This window comes from Euphorbia lathyris, chromosome 2 (genome assembly GCF_963576675.1).
Source record: "Euphorbia lathyris chromosome 2, ddEupLath1.1, whole genome shotgun sequence".
Taxonomy (NCBI): Eukaryota; Viridiplantae; Streptophyta; class Magnoliopsida; order Malpighiales; family Euphorbiaceae; genus Euphorbia; species Euphorbia lathyris.
Window position 1 is genome coordinate 6,384,777 of NC_088911.1, and position 18,377 is coordinate 6,403,153.

General features: G+C 36.7%; 1 pseudogene; it reads left to right on the forward strand.

Moving 5' to 3' along the window:
- The first annotated feature begins 4,299 nt into the window (after positions 1-4,299).
- Positions 4,300-7,211, forward strand: LOC136216632 (cytochrome P450 76T24-like; annotated as a pseudogene).
- The last annotated feature ends 11,166 nt before the right edge of the window (positions 7,212-18,377 follow it).

Below are 18,377 nucleotides of genomic sequence, written 5' to 3' on the forward strand. Positions count from 1 at the left end.
TTCCTCTTTAATCAAACTTTCTGGGCACTTGGGCACTTAAAATAACCTTTTGCTGTTCTATTATCTTCGACCTTGAGTGCACAGGTTCGAAGGCTTCTGTGTTAACCTTGGGGAGCGACCGGAATTACAGATTGCACCTCGGTCTGCCGAAATCGCTTTCAAGGCAGTGGCAACTGCCACAGCACAGCTCGATTTTTGTTCATTCCAATCGTATTTTCTGTAACCCTTATCTATTTTCTCTCAATTTGAAAGCGAGTTTCTATTTCGCAATCATGTCTGCTTTAATTGCGAAATCCCTTCCCGACCTTTCCAAACTTGAACCTCTGGACGGTCTTAACTATAAGAGATGGTCGCAGAAAATTCTGATTTTCTTTGAACAGCTCGAACTGGACTATGTTGTTGTCCAGGAACCACCCACTGACCCAAACGCTCCTGCCATGTCTCTGATTGTTCAGCAGTACGACACCCGTTCTGCAAAATACGAAAAAGACAACAAAACTGTTAGGGGTCATCTGCTGAATCATATGTCGAACCCACTGTTCGATATTTTTGTCAATAAGAAATCTGCCAAAGAAATCTGGGATACCCTCAAAGAAAAATACGGGTCTGATGATGCTGGAAAACGTAAGTATGTGGTTGGAAGATGGCTCAATTATCAAATGGTTGATGAAAAACCCATCATTGATCAGATTCATGAATATGAGAATCTTGTTGCTGAAGTTCTGGGTGAAGGCATGACAATGTCTGATTTGCTGCAAGCAAATGTCCTCCTGGAAAAATTTCCACCCTCCTGGAGTGATTTCAGAAACCATCTGAAGCATAAGAAAAAGGACTTCAGTCTTCAGGAGCTTGTCAGCCACATGAGAACTGAAGAAGCAAATCGAATGAAAGATAAGCAACTTTCCTCTAAGTCTGTTTCAATTAATGCTAATATTGTTGAATCTGCTGTGGTGCCAAAAGACAGGAACAAAGGACCTTCAACCAAATTCCAAAAAGGCTCAAACCAAAACAAGCCTTTCAAGAAGAATGGAAGAATTCTGAAGAAGAAAGTAGTGGAATGCTTTGTGTGTGGTAAACCTGGCCACAAGGCATTTCAGTGCTACCAAAGGAAGAACCAACAGAACACCAATCATAATCCAAACAACAGAGCTGCTCCACAATCCAATCTAGTAGAAAATGAAGAAATTATTGCTGCTGTTGTGGTTGAAGCTAATCTGGTGGAAAACAAAACGGACTGGGTTCTAGATACTGGAGCTACAAGGCACTTATGCTCAAACAAGGACCTGTTTAATGACTTTGAGGACGCTGCCGATGGGGAATGCGTCTACATGGGAAACACCACTACTGCTGGTGTTGTTGGTAAAGGAACAGTTTTAATTAAGTTAACTTCTGGAAAAAGCTTGTCTTTAAATAATGTGTTGTATATGCCTGCTCTTCGTAGGAATCTTATTTCTGGTAGCTTGCTAAACAAGGCTGGTTTAAAAATTATCTTTGAGGCTGATAAGATTATTCTCACTAGGAATGGGACTTTTGTGGGAAAAGGGTACCTAGCTGATGGCCTCTTTATTTTGAACACTGTCCATGTGAATTCTGTTGGAATTAATGCAACTACATCTGCTTCTGTTTACTTGAGTGAATCCATTGATTTGTGGCATGGTAGATTAGGACACGTAAATTTTGCTTCCATTAAAAAATTGGGAAATATGCATGTTATAAATGTTACTAATTCTGAAATTAACTCCAAATGCTCTATATGTGTGGAAGCAAAATTTGCAAAGAAACCTTTCTTACCTGTTGAGAATAGAAGCACAGAACTGCTTGGTTTAATTCACTCTGATTTAGCTGATTTTAAAAATTCTGTTAGCAAAGGTGGCAAAAGATATTACATTACTTTTGTTGATGACTTCTCTAGATATACCAAAGTGTATTTATTGAAATCAAAAGATGAGGTTGAGCATATGTTCATTAAGTTTAAATCAGAGGTAGAAAATCAATTAGATAAGAAAATAAAAAGGCTTAGGTCCGATAGGGGAGGAGAATATGGAACTTTTTTCCTTAAGTCCTTTTGTGAAAATAATGGCATTGTACATGAGACTAGTGCACCGTATACACCTCAACAAAACGGTATAGCTGAAAGGAAAAATAGAACTCTTAAAGAAATGATGAATGCCATGTTAATTAGTTCTGGGTTATCTGATAACATGTAGGGGGAAGCTGTCCTATCTGCATGCTATATTCTGAATAGGGTTCCTCATAAAAAATTAGATAAAACTCCTTATGAACTGTGGAAGGGGTTTGCACCAAATTTGAATTTTTTGAGAGTTTGGGGTTGTCTTGCTAAAGTTGCATTTCCATCATTTAGAAAGCCTAACATAGGACCCAAGACCTTTGATTGTGTTTTCATTGGTTATGCCTCAAATAGTGCCGCTTATAGGTTCATGAATCTGAACGACTATAGCATATGTGAATCTAGAGATGTAGTGTTTTTTGAAAACACCTTTCCCCTAAAGAAAGACAAACAGTGCGAGGCAACTAGTGCTTCTACTCCATTACATTTTCCTACTCCAATTGTGTCTGCTTCATCTCTACCTCAGGATGAGAATGAAAATGATGTTGCTTTTGAACCTAGGAGAAGCAAAAGGAGAAGAATAGAAAATAGCTTTGGACCAGGCTTCATTTCAGCCTTTCTATTAGAAAATCCAGATAACATTACTGATGAGATTATGTCTGCCTATCTAATAGAAGAAGATCCAAAAACATATAAAGAAGCTGTTACCTCTATAGATGCTGATTTTTGGAAAGAAGCTATTAAGAGTGAAATAGATTCCATTATGGCCAACCATACATGGGAATTAGTTGATCTGCCAAAAGGCTCTAGACCTATAAGGTGTAAATGGATATTTAAACGAAAATTGAGGCCTGATGGATCCATTGAAAAATTTAAGGCTAGATTAGTTGTAGTGGGCTATAGTCAAAAGAAAGGAATTGACTATTTTGACACATATTCTCCTGTTACTAAAATCTCTACTATTAGAGTTCTTATTGCAATTGCAGCAATTCATAACTTGGTGATACATCAAATGGATGTAAAGACGGCATTTCTAAATGGGGATTTAGAAGAGGAGATCTATATACAGCAACCAGAAGGACACGTCATACATGGACACGAGGACAAAGTGTGCAAATTGAAAAAATCACTCTATGGGTTGAAACAAGCACCCAAACAATGGTATGAAAAATTTAACAGTGTTTTACTTTCCAATGGGTATGTGGTTAATGGATCGGATACATGTGTCTATTCTAAATCTTGTGATTCGAACTATGTGATTATATGCCTATATGTAGATGATATGCTTATCTTAGGGACAAGCTTAGATGTGGTTAATGACACAAAATCCTTTCTTTCTTCTCACTTTGACATGAAAGACATGGGAGAAGCGGATGTAATTCTTGGCATCAAAATTACTAAGACAGAAAATGGGTACTCATTAGGACAATCACATTATGTTGAAAAACTGTTGAAAAAGTTTAACAGTTTTGATGTAGTTCCAGCTAGAACTCCTTATGATCCTAGTGTAAATTTAACAAGCAATAAGGGAGGAAATAGTGTCTCCCAAGAGGAATATGCTAAGATCATAGGCAGTGTAATGTTCCTAATGAATCATACTAGACCGGACATAGCTTATGCTGTTAGTAGATTGAGTAGATATACTCACTGTCCAAATAATGAACACTGGAGTGCACTTTATCGCTTATTGAAATACTTAAGAGGTACCATGAATTATTGTTTGCACTTTACTAAATTTCCTGCTGTTTTAGAAGGATATACTGATGCAAATTGGGTATCTAACAATGATAAGGTGAGTTCCACCAGTGGCTATGTTTTTGTTCTAGGTGGTGGTGCAGTGTCTTGGAAATCATCCAAGCAAACTTGTATTGCTCGATCAACCATGGAATCTGAATTTATAGCTCTTGAACTAGCTAGTCAAGAAGCAGAATGGTTGAGGGCACTAGTAGCAGATGTTCCATTGTGGGGGAATTCTTCTGCACCCATTTCAATGCATTGTGATTCACAGGCAGCTATCGGTACTGCAAAGAATAGTGTCTACAATGGAAGGAGAAGACCTATTCGCATTAGACATGGAATTTTGAAACAACTCTTGAAGAATGGGGTAATTGCCCTAGACTATGTGAGGTCGGAAAAGAATCTAGCAGATCCCTTTACCAAAGGATTACCTAGAAGAGTTGTACTTGAGTCGTCGAGGGGAATGGGACTAAAGCCTGTTGAATAAAGGAAATATGGTGGACACCATTCGTGGTCAAACGAAGCCATATTGTCCTCGATATGCACTATATCTCTCCCATTCCTATGGCAAATAATAGTGATTGTGTAATCCATAGCCCGATTAAGTGGTGGTTCATGTTCATGGACTTGATGGATGTGTTTTGAAGGTTGAGTTACGAGAAACTCTTAATGATCTCATTTTGGAGATCACCTACTTGAGTGTGGAGGTGGGCCGCCTTCTATGAAAGACTTAGGCAGTCTTTCTAGAGCACTCATAAGATCCAAGGTGTACGTATGGCCTTCAAAAGCGTTATAAAGTTTTATCGCGGAACAACAAAAGTTTTTTTAAGGTTATTTACGTGTTGTGGGGGTCTCAGATGAAGTTTCAGAAGTTCAAGAGCAATTCACTTCCAAAACGTCACTCTGTTGCCTCATCTCACTACGTATCAATTCAATCGAAAGACATTGATACTTAAGTTTTCATAACCTTGTCCTACTCGTTTTATTTGCCCAGAAAATTATTTCCTTTGTACTATTTTAAATGTTTTTATAAAGCCATTTGTGGGGGATTGTTAGATAAAATGGCTTTAGTGTTGAATAAGAAATAGCTTTAAAAGTGTGGGTATATTTGTCATTAACCTCTTTGCTCTCAAGAGCACATTTACAATCCCACATGGGAAACAAACAACCCTTTGAGTGGGTATATATAGAATTGGGCTTTAGAAGCCTTTAAATTGTGTTAAGAAGGTTTTAGCAAATATACCACACGCGCGCGCTCGCTCGTTCGCGCGACGCCCGCCCGTCCCGACTGGACTGGACCCGAATTTTATTTTTATTTCTATCCGTTTTAACTTGTTTGAATTTTTCTTCAACGTTTTAATCAGTCAAAAACGGAACCTTATTTTTCTCCTGGTCTTACTCCACCTTCTAACGTGTAAGTGAACGTTCCAACGTTCTTATTTCAGAAGGCTATAAATACATGAGTTTCCAGTTTCTTGAACACACAGTTTTTTCGATATTCCTCTTTAATCAAACTTTCTGGGCACTTGGGCACTTAAAATAACCTTTTGCTGTTCTATTATCTTCGACCTTGAGTGCACAGGTATTTAGTGTGCAGAGATAAGATTCCATTATATCTAGGATTAAGTCTTAGAGTTGTATCTAAACTATACAACTAATTAGGGTTCAGAAAACCTAATTAGTATACATTCATATGTCTGTCATATATATACCTGTGATCAATACGAACCCTAATCAAGGGAATCATTATTCATTCAATTTATCTCTCTCTCTCTCTCTCCCTCTCTCTCTCTCTCTAAGATTCGGCCTCTCTCTCTCTAAACACCGAATCATCCAACATTCCGATCATCGGAAACATATTAGAAATGGGCATAAATCCACACCACTCCCTCACTAATCTCTCTAAAAAATTCGGACCTTTAATGACACTCAAATTAGGAACCATAACAACCATAGTCATATCTTCCACTGAATTTGCCAAAGAAGCATTACAGAAACATGACCAAGCCCTATCTAGCCGAACCATCCCAAATTCTTCTCTTGCACATGACCACTACCTGTTTCAGATCAATGGAAGAGCCTCAGAAAAGTCATGGCCATAGAATTATTCACATTGAAAAAGCTGGAATCAAGCCAGAATCTTCGGCAGAAAAAAGTGCAGGAGTTGTTAGGGTTTGTGGGAGAGAATTGCAAGATTGGTGAAGCTATTGATATTGGTCAAGCTGCTTTCACTACTGTGTTGAATCTGATATCGAACACCTTCTTTTCTATTGATTTAGGGAGTTATGATTCTGATTTATGTCTGCAGTTTTATGAGGCAGTTGTTGATATAATGGAAGAAGCAGGAAAGCCCAATGTTGCAGATTATTTTCCGTTGCTTCAGATGATGGATCCTCAAGGAATTTGGCGGCGGACGAAGCTTTGTTTTGATGTTTTGTTTGAGAAATTTGATGGAATTATCAGAAAGAGATTGCAATCTTCATCCACAGTAGTTGAGGAGAGGCAAGATCTACTTGATTTTCTTCTTAATATAAGCCAAGAAAATGATTCTGAATTGAGCCTTGTTGAGATAAAGCACTTGCTTTTGGTGAGTACTTAATTTTAATTTATCTCTTATTGCTGCTATCTAGATGATACTTGACTGTCATCTAGCTGACTGAAACCACACGTGTTAGCTAGGTGACAGATACCACTTATGTTTCGATCAACTATTATATATATTTAGATTCCCGGTTTAGAATGGAATGGGGAAAGAAGTGTCTTCATCTTGTCCCATTTGTCACCTATTTAAACATAAATTGATGGTCTCTGTAGGATCTATTCATAGCGGGCACGGATACAACTTCAAAAACATTAGAATGGGGAATGGAAGAGTTACTTCGTAATCTCGAGAAACTTTTGAAACTCAAAAAAGAGCTTAAAGAAGTAGAAGGAGATATTCAAGAATCTGATATTAACAAGTTGCCTTATCTACAAGCAACGGTTAAAGAAATCTTTAGATTGCATCCGCCAGCTCCATTCTTGGTACCCCATAAAGCTGAATCCGACGTAGAGATTGGTGGGTTTAAGATACCAAAAAATGCACAGATACTTGTCAATGTATGGGCTATGGGAAGAGATGGAAAGATATGGGAGAACCCGGATAGGTTCGAGCCAGAAAGATTTTTAGCAAGCAAAATTGATGTGAAGGGAAGAGATTTTGAGTTGATCCCATTTGGAGCGGGAAGAAGGATTTGTCCAGGTTTACCATTAGCGCATAGAATGTTGCATCTAATGTTGGCTTCTCTCGTCCACATTTAATTGGAAGTTATCACATAGCATTCAACCAAATGAATTGGATATGACTCAAAAGTTTGGCATGTCACTTGCCAAAGCACAGCCTCTACTAGCTATTCCTTATTTCTAAGACTTGTGTTCTGTTCAATTTAATAATATTTATTGATTTTCTAATTATAACTTTGTTTTGGATAAATAATTTATTAATCCCTGCATTTTTACTTAACACATTATTTAATCTTTGTATTTTAATAATACAATATTTGGTCCTTAACACTAACAAAAGTGCTTTTAGTAATGAGAAAATTTGTTATTAAAAGTCCAAATACCCTTATTAAAAACTTTTAATAAGTGGAAAAGTCCCATATAAACTCCTTGTTAAACGTTGTCTTGTTAATTGTTTTTAATAATGAAAATGAATCCATTTATTATTAACCTTATAATAATGGAAAATCTACCATTATTAATAAATGTTTATAATAATTAAATATCCGTTTATTGAAAGTAATTAGAATAATACAAAAAAAACACTTATTAACAACGAGTTTCAATGATTAAAAATCTGCTTATTACAAACTAATTATAATGATTAGAAAGCTTTACTAAAAATATATTATTAATATTAAACAAATCCCTTATTAAAACATATTTATAATGATAACTGAAATCCTAAATTCATCAAGCAAACTAGGAGCAAGAAACCCTAGAGGAATCAAAGTGAGAGGAAGTAAATGAAATATTCTTTCTAATTTCTAAGATAAACAATAAATTTGGATGTTCAAACGAGCTCTAGCGGGTGAAAGTGTTTCAAGAAGTACATGCTTCTACAGCTTCAAGTAATGGCTATTGGAGCTGATATGGCGGTTTGCATTGAGATGTAGTTGCACAGTTGAATTAGGGATTATGAGCAGCTCACGCAAATTAAGCAACAGTTTAGAAATTCTGAGAGGAAACAGTTTCAACTAGGATTTTGGTCTGAAATTTTGGAGCATTTAACGAAAATTTCCATTAGGGTTTTGATCTGATATTTTGGAAAGGAAACGAGCAGCTGGAAATGAAATTTGAGGAGGGAAACCTAATTAGTGTTTGGCGATAAAGCCAAAACCTTTTATTAAGTGGCTTGTTTGTTACTATTCCAAATAAGGGGTTTTACTTTTTGCTATCAAAAAATTTAATGATGGGTTTATTTGTTACCATTACAACTTATAATTATTAACATTTTTCTAATATAATTATCAGGCCTAATACACAAATAACCCCCTGAACTTGTCCAAATGTTGCAACTAGCCCCCCCCCCCCCCCCCCCAACTTTCAATTGTAACAAATTACCCCTCAAACTTATCAAAACGTAAGACATAACCCCAACTTTCGAAATGAAAACGCAGTTGATGACCACGTGCTGCCACGTGGATTAGGTTGAAAAGTCAGACAATACATGTGGAGACACACGTGGAAATTGATGTAATTATTTATATAATGTAAAAATAATGCCTTTTTGATCCCCAATCCCTAATGAGACCATTCGATTCTCCGTTCTTCTCAATGGAAAATCCAAAACCGTAATCCCCAACCCTTAATCTCTTAATCCCTTGTGACTGCTTCAATTCTCTGTTCTTCTCTTAATCCCTAAGCCAAAACCTTAATTGATTTAATGAATCGAAATAGAGAGAAATTAACAATTCGAAGGAGGAGATCACCAGATGAGATTGAGGTGAATGAAGAAACTGCAACATATAATCAAGAGGTAAGCTTATTTTAATGCTTTAATGGTACAATGACAAGGCAAAAAGTTAGATTATTTTAAGCATTTGGCATTTTTGTGAATTTTGGTTAAAAGACAGGGCAAAAGTTAGAGTATAGTATATTAGGGTTTTTAACTTTATGCTTTTGGTTGAGTATCTGAAAGTCATTGTCAATGTTTGCATTACTTTGTTGAGTATAGTATAGTATATATTTTTAGATTAGATTCCTTATTGTCCTCTCACTGTGGCAGATGGGAGAGCGTGATTTGAGCATTAAAATTCACCATAGAGGTAAATTAGTGATAGGCAATTCTGGAACTTGGCATTATGTTGATGGGTTGGTATATTTCAAGTCAAAGATAGATGCTGATAAGTTTGGGAGATTGGATATACTGTGGAGTCTTAGGGATTTAGGATATACAAATTGTGGCCCTATTTACTACTGTCCTAAAGATACATATAATTATATAGAATTAAGAGATGAAGTTAGTATATTAAATATGTTAAAGGATAAAGACAAAAGTGCTTGGTTGGATGTTTATGTGGATTGTTTGCCTGATGACTTTGTTAGAGATGCTGAGGTGGAATCTAGGGCCGACATGGAAGTGGTAGCTAACATGGTTATAAAAAGGACTCTATTGTATGCTGTTGCTGACTTTACTCCAAACAAAAATATCCAGCATTCATTTGAAGCAGCATATCTTTATGGTGGGAATGAGGGTGATGTAGAGGAGGCTGGGTCAGAAAGTGATAATGAGTCTAAACCTACTGATGATGAACTGTATGATGTGGAGATAGATGATGACAATGGAAGTGATAATGATGCAGAGGCTTTAGAAATAAGGAAAAACGTATCAAGCTATAGGAAAGAGAGGTCAAGACGGAACAGACCTGCACATACAAGTGTAATTGAGTTAGGGGAGGTTGGTATAGACAATGGATGAGAGATTTATATCAAAGAGGGAAATAAGTATGCTGGTTTACTTGGAGGTGATGAAGACTATATAGGAAGCTCATATCTGGATAGTTTTGCTTCAAGTGATGATCAGGAGGATGAGTTCGAACATAGACGTGTGAGAAGGACTTTGAAAAAAGTGCATTATGATCCAGAATGTGAAGAACCTTTATGGGAACTGGGTATGGTATTTAAGAATGTTTATGAATTTAGAGAAGCAGCGGGAAAGTATGCAGTGAAGAGGGGCGTAGAATTGGATTAAGAAAAGAATGATTTCCATAGAGTAAGGGTGATTTGCTGTGAGAAATGCCCATGGCATATCTATGGGAGTTTGGAGAAGAAGACAAAGAATTTTGTTGTGAAGACATATTATCCAGTCCATAAATGCACTGCAATTCTCAGTTTATAGCTAACTATTTTAAGGAGAGAATTCTGGATCAGTAAAATATCAAGTTGTGGAAGTTGTAGGATTTGGTTAGAACCAAATTGAAGGTTCATGTTGGTAAACACAGTTGTAGAAGAGCAAAGATGATAGTACTTAACCAATTCATTGGTGATTACAAAGAAGAATATGCTAGGTTGTATAACTATAGAGATGAACTGTTGAGATCCAATCCAGGCAGCACTGTGGTTATTAATGTTGATAGGAGATTGGAACCTGAGAGACTAATTTTGAGGGGGTTTTATGTATGTTTTAGTGCTGTTAGGGAAGGGTTTAAAAGGGGATGCAGAAGATGTATTGGATTGGATGGATGTTTCTTGAAGGGAATTTGCAAGGGGAAATTGTTGGTAGCTGTGGCAAGGGATGGCAATCACCAGATGTATCCTGTGGCATGGGCTGTTATAGATGATGCTGAAAGCAAGCATACATGGCGTTGGTTTCTGGAACAGTTGTTATCAGACTTGGAGCTTCAAAATGGTGCAGAGTACACTATCATTTCAGACATGCAGAAGGTATGTTATTATGTTGTTTGTTAGCATTTAGGATGCCTAGTAGTATGTTATGGTATTAATGTGATATGTTAAAATGATTTTTCGATTGTAGTATGTTATTACATGTTAGTTGTTTATGATTGATATGTTATTGTATTAATGTAGGGTTTAGAGGCAACAATAAAGGAATTATTGCCACAAGCTGAGCATATAATGTGTGCAAAGCATATTCTTGCCAATTGGGCAAAGAAATGGAGAGGGGTAGAAGCTAGGAATGTATTTTGGAGAGTGAGTAAGGCTACATTTGAAGCAGAGCTTAAAGACAGATTGCAAGAGATGAGCCAATTGGGAACAGGGATTGTAAATGATCTTATTAATTATGAGAAGGAAAGATGGATGAGGACATACTTTCCCACAAGCACCAAGTGTGATTCTATTGACAATAATATCTCAGAAACATTTAATGGATGGATATTGGGGGCAAGGCACAAGATGATCATAACAATGCTTGAGGAGATTAGGGTTCAGGTCATAGAAAGGAGAATGGCAATGGTTAAGTTTGCTGAGAAGTGGACATCTGATATTTCACCTATGGCATTGTCAATTCTACAAACTAATGCCAACACAGCAATGAACTGCCAAATAGTATGGAATGGAGATGCTGGTTTTGAGGTGACAGAAGGTCAGTACAGACATGTGATGGATTTGAAGTTGTTGACCTGTTCATGTAGAGCTTGGGCTCTCAAAGGAATCCGCTGCCTACATGCAATTGCAGCTATGACTAAAGTTAACTACGAGCATATCAATTATGTGAGCCATTGGTATCATAAGCAGACTTACCTACAAGCATATGGAAGCTTCATACAGCCTGTACTCAATATGAAGATGTGGCCTCCTAGTTCACATCCCGCAATCCAACCACCAGAAGTAAAACCATTGCCAGGAAGGCCAAAGAAGAACAGGAGGAAGTCTAGAGATGAAGTAAAAAAAATTGGAAAGTTGTCAAAAAGAGGTGTGCACATGACCTGTTCATATTGTAAAGGTTCAAATCACAACAAGAAAGGCTGCTTAGCAAGGAAGAATGATTTAAGACGGGTTTTTTGTACTCATTTTGTATTTTTATTATTGCTGGTAATAGCATTTATGGATGTTATGTAAATGGGATTTTTATTTTCTGTGCAGGGTATTTCAAGGGAAAGAATACCTGAAACTGAACCTCAACATCAAGAAGAGCCAGCAAGAAAAAGAAAGTATAGTGCATCACAGGCCAGTAACAACAATTCAATTCATGGGAGAAAGCAAAATGCATCACAACCACAAGAGGTAATTTTAAGTTTAAGTTGTGCAATGGAGAGATTTTTATACTATTTCTCAATAAATTAATGATACTGATGCTCAGGGCCGGTCCTGACAATTTAGGGGCCCTAGGCAAAATAAGCAATAAGGACTTCTTAAAGTTTAAAAGTTGGACATGTCTTTTAAAAAAAATTATCAACGGGCTTTCAGAAATAAATAGACCCTCCTATATAATTTTATCACTATTTATATTATAAAAAAATTAATTTTCATACATACTGTTAGCGATATTTTCGAAATATGCTAATTTCAACCTTGTCACGTGTGGTTAGGGTGCGGGCGTGCCAGAGAAATTATTTCTCAATTATTAAAGTGGGTTAAGTTTATGGATTTGCGCGCCAAAACTTGAATTCTAAACGAAACGATTGGCGAGGGACGCAAGGATTGAAAAGTGCCTATTGGGTCTCCAGCGCCGTTATAGAAACTTTGCTAGATAAATTGTTTTATTTAAGCTAATGCGAATAAATTGAAGATGTGAAAAATAAAGAAATTGAAAGATGCGAAATTGACACAAGATTTGGTGAAAATTGGTATTTTATTGATGAATAAATGTTTGAAACATGAAATTGGAAATGAATTAAATTACAATTGAGAAATCTCTATATTAAACATATAGGTAATCAATTGAATTGGAACAAACAAATCAATACAAAGAATTGAAATGCGATAAAATAAATTGAAATTCAACAACAAACTCGGAGCCACAATAGCTATCTCGGATTGAAGTTAAATTTTGGTGTAGGTGCGAGGTCCTCGGAGAGCTGCAACCGGTCGGGCCCGTACGGTATGTGCTTTGTGCAATGACTAAACGTTGGTGGGCAAATGGGGCAGATTTAAACCTTGACTTTGGGGAGCTTGGTTGGAGTATTTAAGAACACGGAATTGGACAAGTAAATAGTGTAAATTGAACTTCGGGAGGTTAGGAACAACTTTCTATAAGGGATCGAAGGCTAAAACGGATTCTAAATGGACGGAATCTGGCTTTGAAAACAACTAGTCGAATCTGGGAAATTCTGGGCAGAATAGCTAAAAGAATTTGGGGTACAAAGATCAGCTTGTAAACGGAGTTTCTGGACACGGAATTGAGTGAATCAAAAGGCTAGATCGAAATTCAGGACGTTAGGAACAACTTTGTCTAAGGGATCGAAGGCAAAAAATAACGCTAAATGGACAGAATTGGGCTTTGAAAAAGGATGGACGAATCTGGAAAATTATTTTAGAAAGGAAATTCTAATTGAAAACTTGAGCAGAGTAACGACTTTGAAACACTAATTTGATTTGAGAAACTTGAAAAAAGGCTTTGGAAACTTGAATTGAAGCTAAAGGAAGCTAAATGAGGGATTAAAACTAAGAAAAACGAAGAACGAAAGGAAGAACTTTGAAGAACTTGAAGAACTAGAAGCTAAGAACTAAAAACTAAAAAGAGAGCATTGAGAGTAACCTTTAGAGAGGGGTTTGTATGTGTGTTGAGTGTGTCCTTTAATGAAAGGGAGGGGGTCTATTTATAGTATTTTGGAGTGGCATTTTGGTAATTATTCAGTGGCGTTTTGGTAATTATTCACCAACTAACACAACTACCTCCATGCCACATCACCCCACTACCTCAACTTCTACTAACTACCATCAACTTCCATTGACTGCTTCCAACTGTTGCCGGAAGAGGCAATACGCCCCGCGTATTGTTGGTTACGCCCTGCGTATTGGAGGTCCTGAAGCTTGTGCGTTTTGTTAATGGTATCTGCGCGTGGCGCCTCTGGTGTTACGTCCCGCGTAGGAAAGTACGCGCTGCGTAAGAGAAGGACGCCCCGCGTGTTTGTGCTCCTGAACTTGGAACGCCTTGTTGATGCGCTTTACGCGTGGCGTATAGGAAGACACGCCCCGCGTAAAGCAGTCTCTGAAGCGGAACGTCTTCGGGTGTGTGGAATACGCCCCGCGTGTGAAAATACACGCCCCGCGTATTTGAGGTGAGCTTACGAATTGTTTTTCTGATTTTTATTTATTATTATTATTTCCTAGACAAAATATAAACTATATCCTAAATTTAACAACAAGCATTATATATATATATATATAAAATAAATTTTCTTTATTTTGGGCCAACACATACATATAAGGTTAGAAATTTTTTTTGGGCCCCCTCCGGCCCTGGGCCCTAGGCCATCGCACCCCGGGCCTATGCCCAGGGCCGGCCCTGCTGATGCTGTTCTCAATAAATTAATGATACTGATGCATCCATTCATTTCGTTTAAAGAAAGTCTATATTGATATTGATGATACTGATGCTGTTCCAAACATGTGAAAAAAGAAAGAAAGAAAGTCTATATTGATGATGATGATACCAATTTTAACATGTGAAAAAGGAAAGAAAGAAAGTCTATATTGATATTGATGATACTGATGTTGTGGTATAGAAAGTATAAACCTTGATCTGTTTATCCCATTTCCATAATATCCTCTTTCCATAATATCCCCTTTCCTAATCATCCCATTTCCATAATTATCTCATTTCCTAATTATCCCATTTCCTGATTGATATTGATTGATTTATTTATTTGATTTACATTGTTTGTTCTTTAGACTACTTTCAAATTGATTTTTTTGGGTTGGGAGCTGAAATGGATGTTATGCCTAAATTATTACTAGGTACCAAGAACCTCTAAGAAAAAGAATTCAAAATATGGATATGGAGTTTTTATATCAGAGAAAACTGGATATACAGTTCAACAGGTATAATAATGAAAAGTCCATATGTTACCTAAGGTTAAATCCAAGGGAAAAGGCCATATGTTACCTAATAAGGTTAAATCCAAGGGAAAAGGCCATATGTTACCTAATGAGCTCCAAGAAGAGAGAGTGCTGAGAAGCAGGGGAGTAGGAGAAGGGTGTACAAGGAGTTCTCCCGCACATGGCCTCAAATTTAAGAGGGCCTAATTTTTTTTATTATACAAATCTAAACAAATTATTGTTATTAATTATTATTTGAAAAATTAAATGAATGTTAATTTATCTAGAAAATTAACGCTCTAAGAGTCTTAAGAGGCCCAATTTTATTATTATTATTATAAAATATCTAATTTAATTATTTTTATTATATTTATTATGTTAAAATTCAAGTTAAACGTATTTTGGTGTTTCATTTTGTAGAAACATTATATGAAAACATTAATTTTTTTAATGAACATTGTCCAATTTTCCATTTAGCACAGGCCCCAAAAATGTTTAAGACGGCCCTGCTGAGAAGGGCTATGTATGAAAGCAGGAGGATGCATACCACTTAAAATGGGGTTCTAGCTCTCCATCATACCACTTAAAATATCCACAACTTGGCTCTTTCCCTTGAAAAAAAATAAACATAATTCATCATGAATGCATTTACTTTGTTTTATTCAACAAAAACAGTAATCATCATGTAAATGCATCATATTTAAGAATTGGAAATTTTTTTACCCCGTAATTGAAGCAACCGTAGAAACGTCTCCCCGGATTCGTATCATGCCACGAAATCTTCAATGGAGCTATTTCTCCATATAAACACCTTTTCACTGCCATAGTGTCACAAAACTTGGAATTGAGAAATCACTCGAAAAAGAACAGGAAGAACAAAAAGAAGAAGAAGAAAAAGACCAGTGCTTCCTATCCTATTCACCTGCCATACCTGCCTGGAAGAGAAAATGCTATAATGTTAATGTGAAGGAATCAATGGCTGCCTATTCTTTGCTTCAGATTCCATTTATGAAAACAATTATTTTCCACATAGAAACCAGAGGAATAAGATGGAAGAGAATGGAGGACGGAGGATTTGGGATTTTTTTTATGGTTTGAAGATAGATTGAAGAATTAGGGATTTGTTTATTTAAATATTGATTTTTTTTGTTCCAAACATCTTATTATCACGCTTCACGCGCCTTGTAGGGTTTGTGTTTCACTTGTTTGTCCATATCAGCAATTTGGGGTTATGCCTTACGTTTTGACAAGTTTGAGGGGTAATTTGTTACAATTGAAAGTTGAGGGGGCTAGTTGCAACATTTAGACAAGTTCAGGGGTTATTTGTGTATTAGGCCTAATTATTAAGAGTTTTACTTTTGCTATCAAAACTTTTTAATACGTGATTTATTTTTACTATTACAATTAATAAGTATTTATTTTTTAATATAATTATTAAGGGGTTTTAATTTTACTAAAGAAATAAAAATAAAAATATTTTAATTTAGAATGAATTAATAGGGGAAAATTTTAGTAAAATTTAACAAAAAGGAAGTGTTTTGCTAATAAATAGTATATTATGAAGAATATACTTTTAATGTTTAAAAAAAGAATATACTTTTAATGTTTAGAACTCTTCAGAAGGAGTTGGAAGCTGTGCTTAGACAAGAAGAGTTACTTTGGTTTCAAAAATCTAGGAAAGCCTGGATTAAAGATGGAGATCGCAATACCAGGTATTTTCATCTATCTACTGTTATTAGAAGACAGAATAATAGGATTGATGCTATTAAAGATCCGAATGGAGGTTGAGTTTATGAGGATGAGGACATTCGTCACTTGGCCCTTAAATTCTATAAAGAGCTATTTAAAGAGGACCTTGTGGTTCTGGATAAAGCTTTGTCTGTTTCTTCTTTTCCCGTTTTGGGAGATGATAAAATCCTGGAAGCTTTCCATCCTATTACCCAGAAAGAGATTGATCAGGCAATCTTTAGTATTGGGGCTACTAAAGCTCCTGGAATTGATGGTATGCATGCTGGTTTTTATCATAAACATTGGAAGGTTGTCAAAGAGGGCATTTATAGTTTTATCATTGGAGTTTTTAATGGTTCCAAGGATATTAGGCTGGTGAACAAAACTCTTTTAGTTCTTATCCCTAAAGTGGAGAAGCCGTCTTCTTTCTTACAAATGAGGCCTATTAGTCTTTGTAATGTGCTTTATAAGACTATTACTAAAATTGTGGCCAATAGACTCCGGTGTATTCTTCCTGATATTATTAGCCAAAATCAAGGAAGTTTTGTTCCTGGAAGACAATTGATGGATAATGTGGTCATTGCCCAGGAAATGGTCCACTCCATGAAAATTAAAAAGGGTAAGAGGGGTATTGTGGCTCTGAAGTTGGATCTGGAGAAAGCTTATAATCGCCTCAACTGGAGTTTCCTTCTTGATAGTCTAAAGAGAGCGGGGATTCCAGATAATTGGAGGAGTTTAATTGAAGCTTGCATCTCTTCGCCTGTTTTTCAAGTTTTGATTAATGGGATATGTCTGAGGAGTTTACTCCTTCCCGGGGCATCCGTCAAGGGGACCCTATGAGTCCTTTCTTATTTGTTATGGTAATGGAAAGACTGACTCACCTTATCCAAGATGTTGTTGGTAATGGGAAGTTCCATCCGGTGTCCATCAATAAATTCTGTCCCCAGGTTACTCATTTATTCTTTGCAGATGATGTTTTGATCTTCGTGGAAGGCAATGAGGAGCAGATTAGAGTGATTATGGATATCCTTAACTGTTTCTGCTCTGCCTCTGGTCAGAAGCTTAATATCCAAAATCCCAGATGTTGTGTTCTAAAAATATGAACCCAAGAGTATGTAAAAGGTTGAGTGAGTTATCTGGTATTCCTCTGACTAATTCACTGGGTAAATATCTGGGGATTCCCCTCCATAGTGATAGAGTTTCGAAAGCTTCCTTTAAGGAAACGTTTGATAAAACTAATAGGAAGTGTGCCAATTGGAAAGCCAAAACTCTTTCTCTTGCGGGCCGCCTTACCTTGATTCAATCAGTCAATTGTGCGGTCCCTAATCATATTATGCAGGCTTATCGTTTGCCTGAGCCTGTTCTTAAAGACCTTGATAAAATCAATCGTCAGTTCCTGTGGGGGGAAGCTGAGGAGGGGAGGAAAATTCACCTTGTTCCTTGGGATGAGGTTTGTCAACCTAAAAATATGGGAGGTCTGGGGATTAGGAAAGCCAGAGACAATAATAAAGTGTTATTAATGAAACTTCTGTGGAGAATGTGGCAACTTCCTTCTTCTCTTTGGGTTCAATTATTGTGCGGGAAGTATAGAAATGATAGGATTTTTGGGGGTCCTAAGGAGAGAGTGGCTAACTGTTCATTTCTTTGGAAAGACCTTAGTGCTGTGTTTTCAGAGTTTTGCTCTGGGATTGGGTGGGATGTGGGTAATGGTAAATCTATCAGTTTCTGGAATGACATCTGGATTGGTAAAAAGCCCTTATTAGAGGTTTGTGTTTCCATGCCGCCTTTAGATATTCGGAACTGGAGGATTGCGGATGTGGTGGATGTTGAGGGTGATTGGATTTGGACGAGGTTCGAA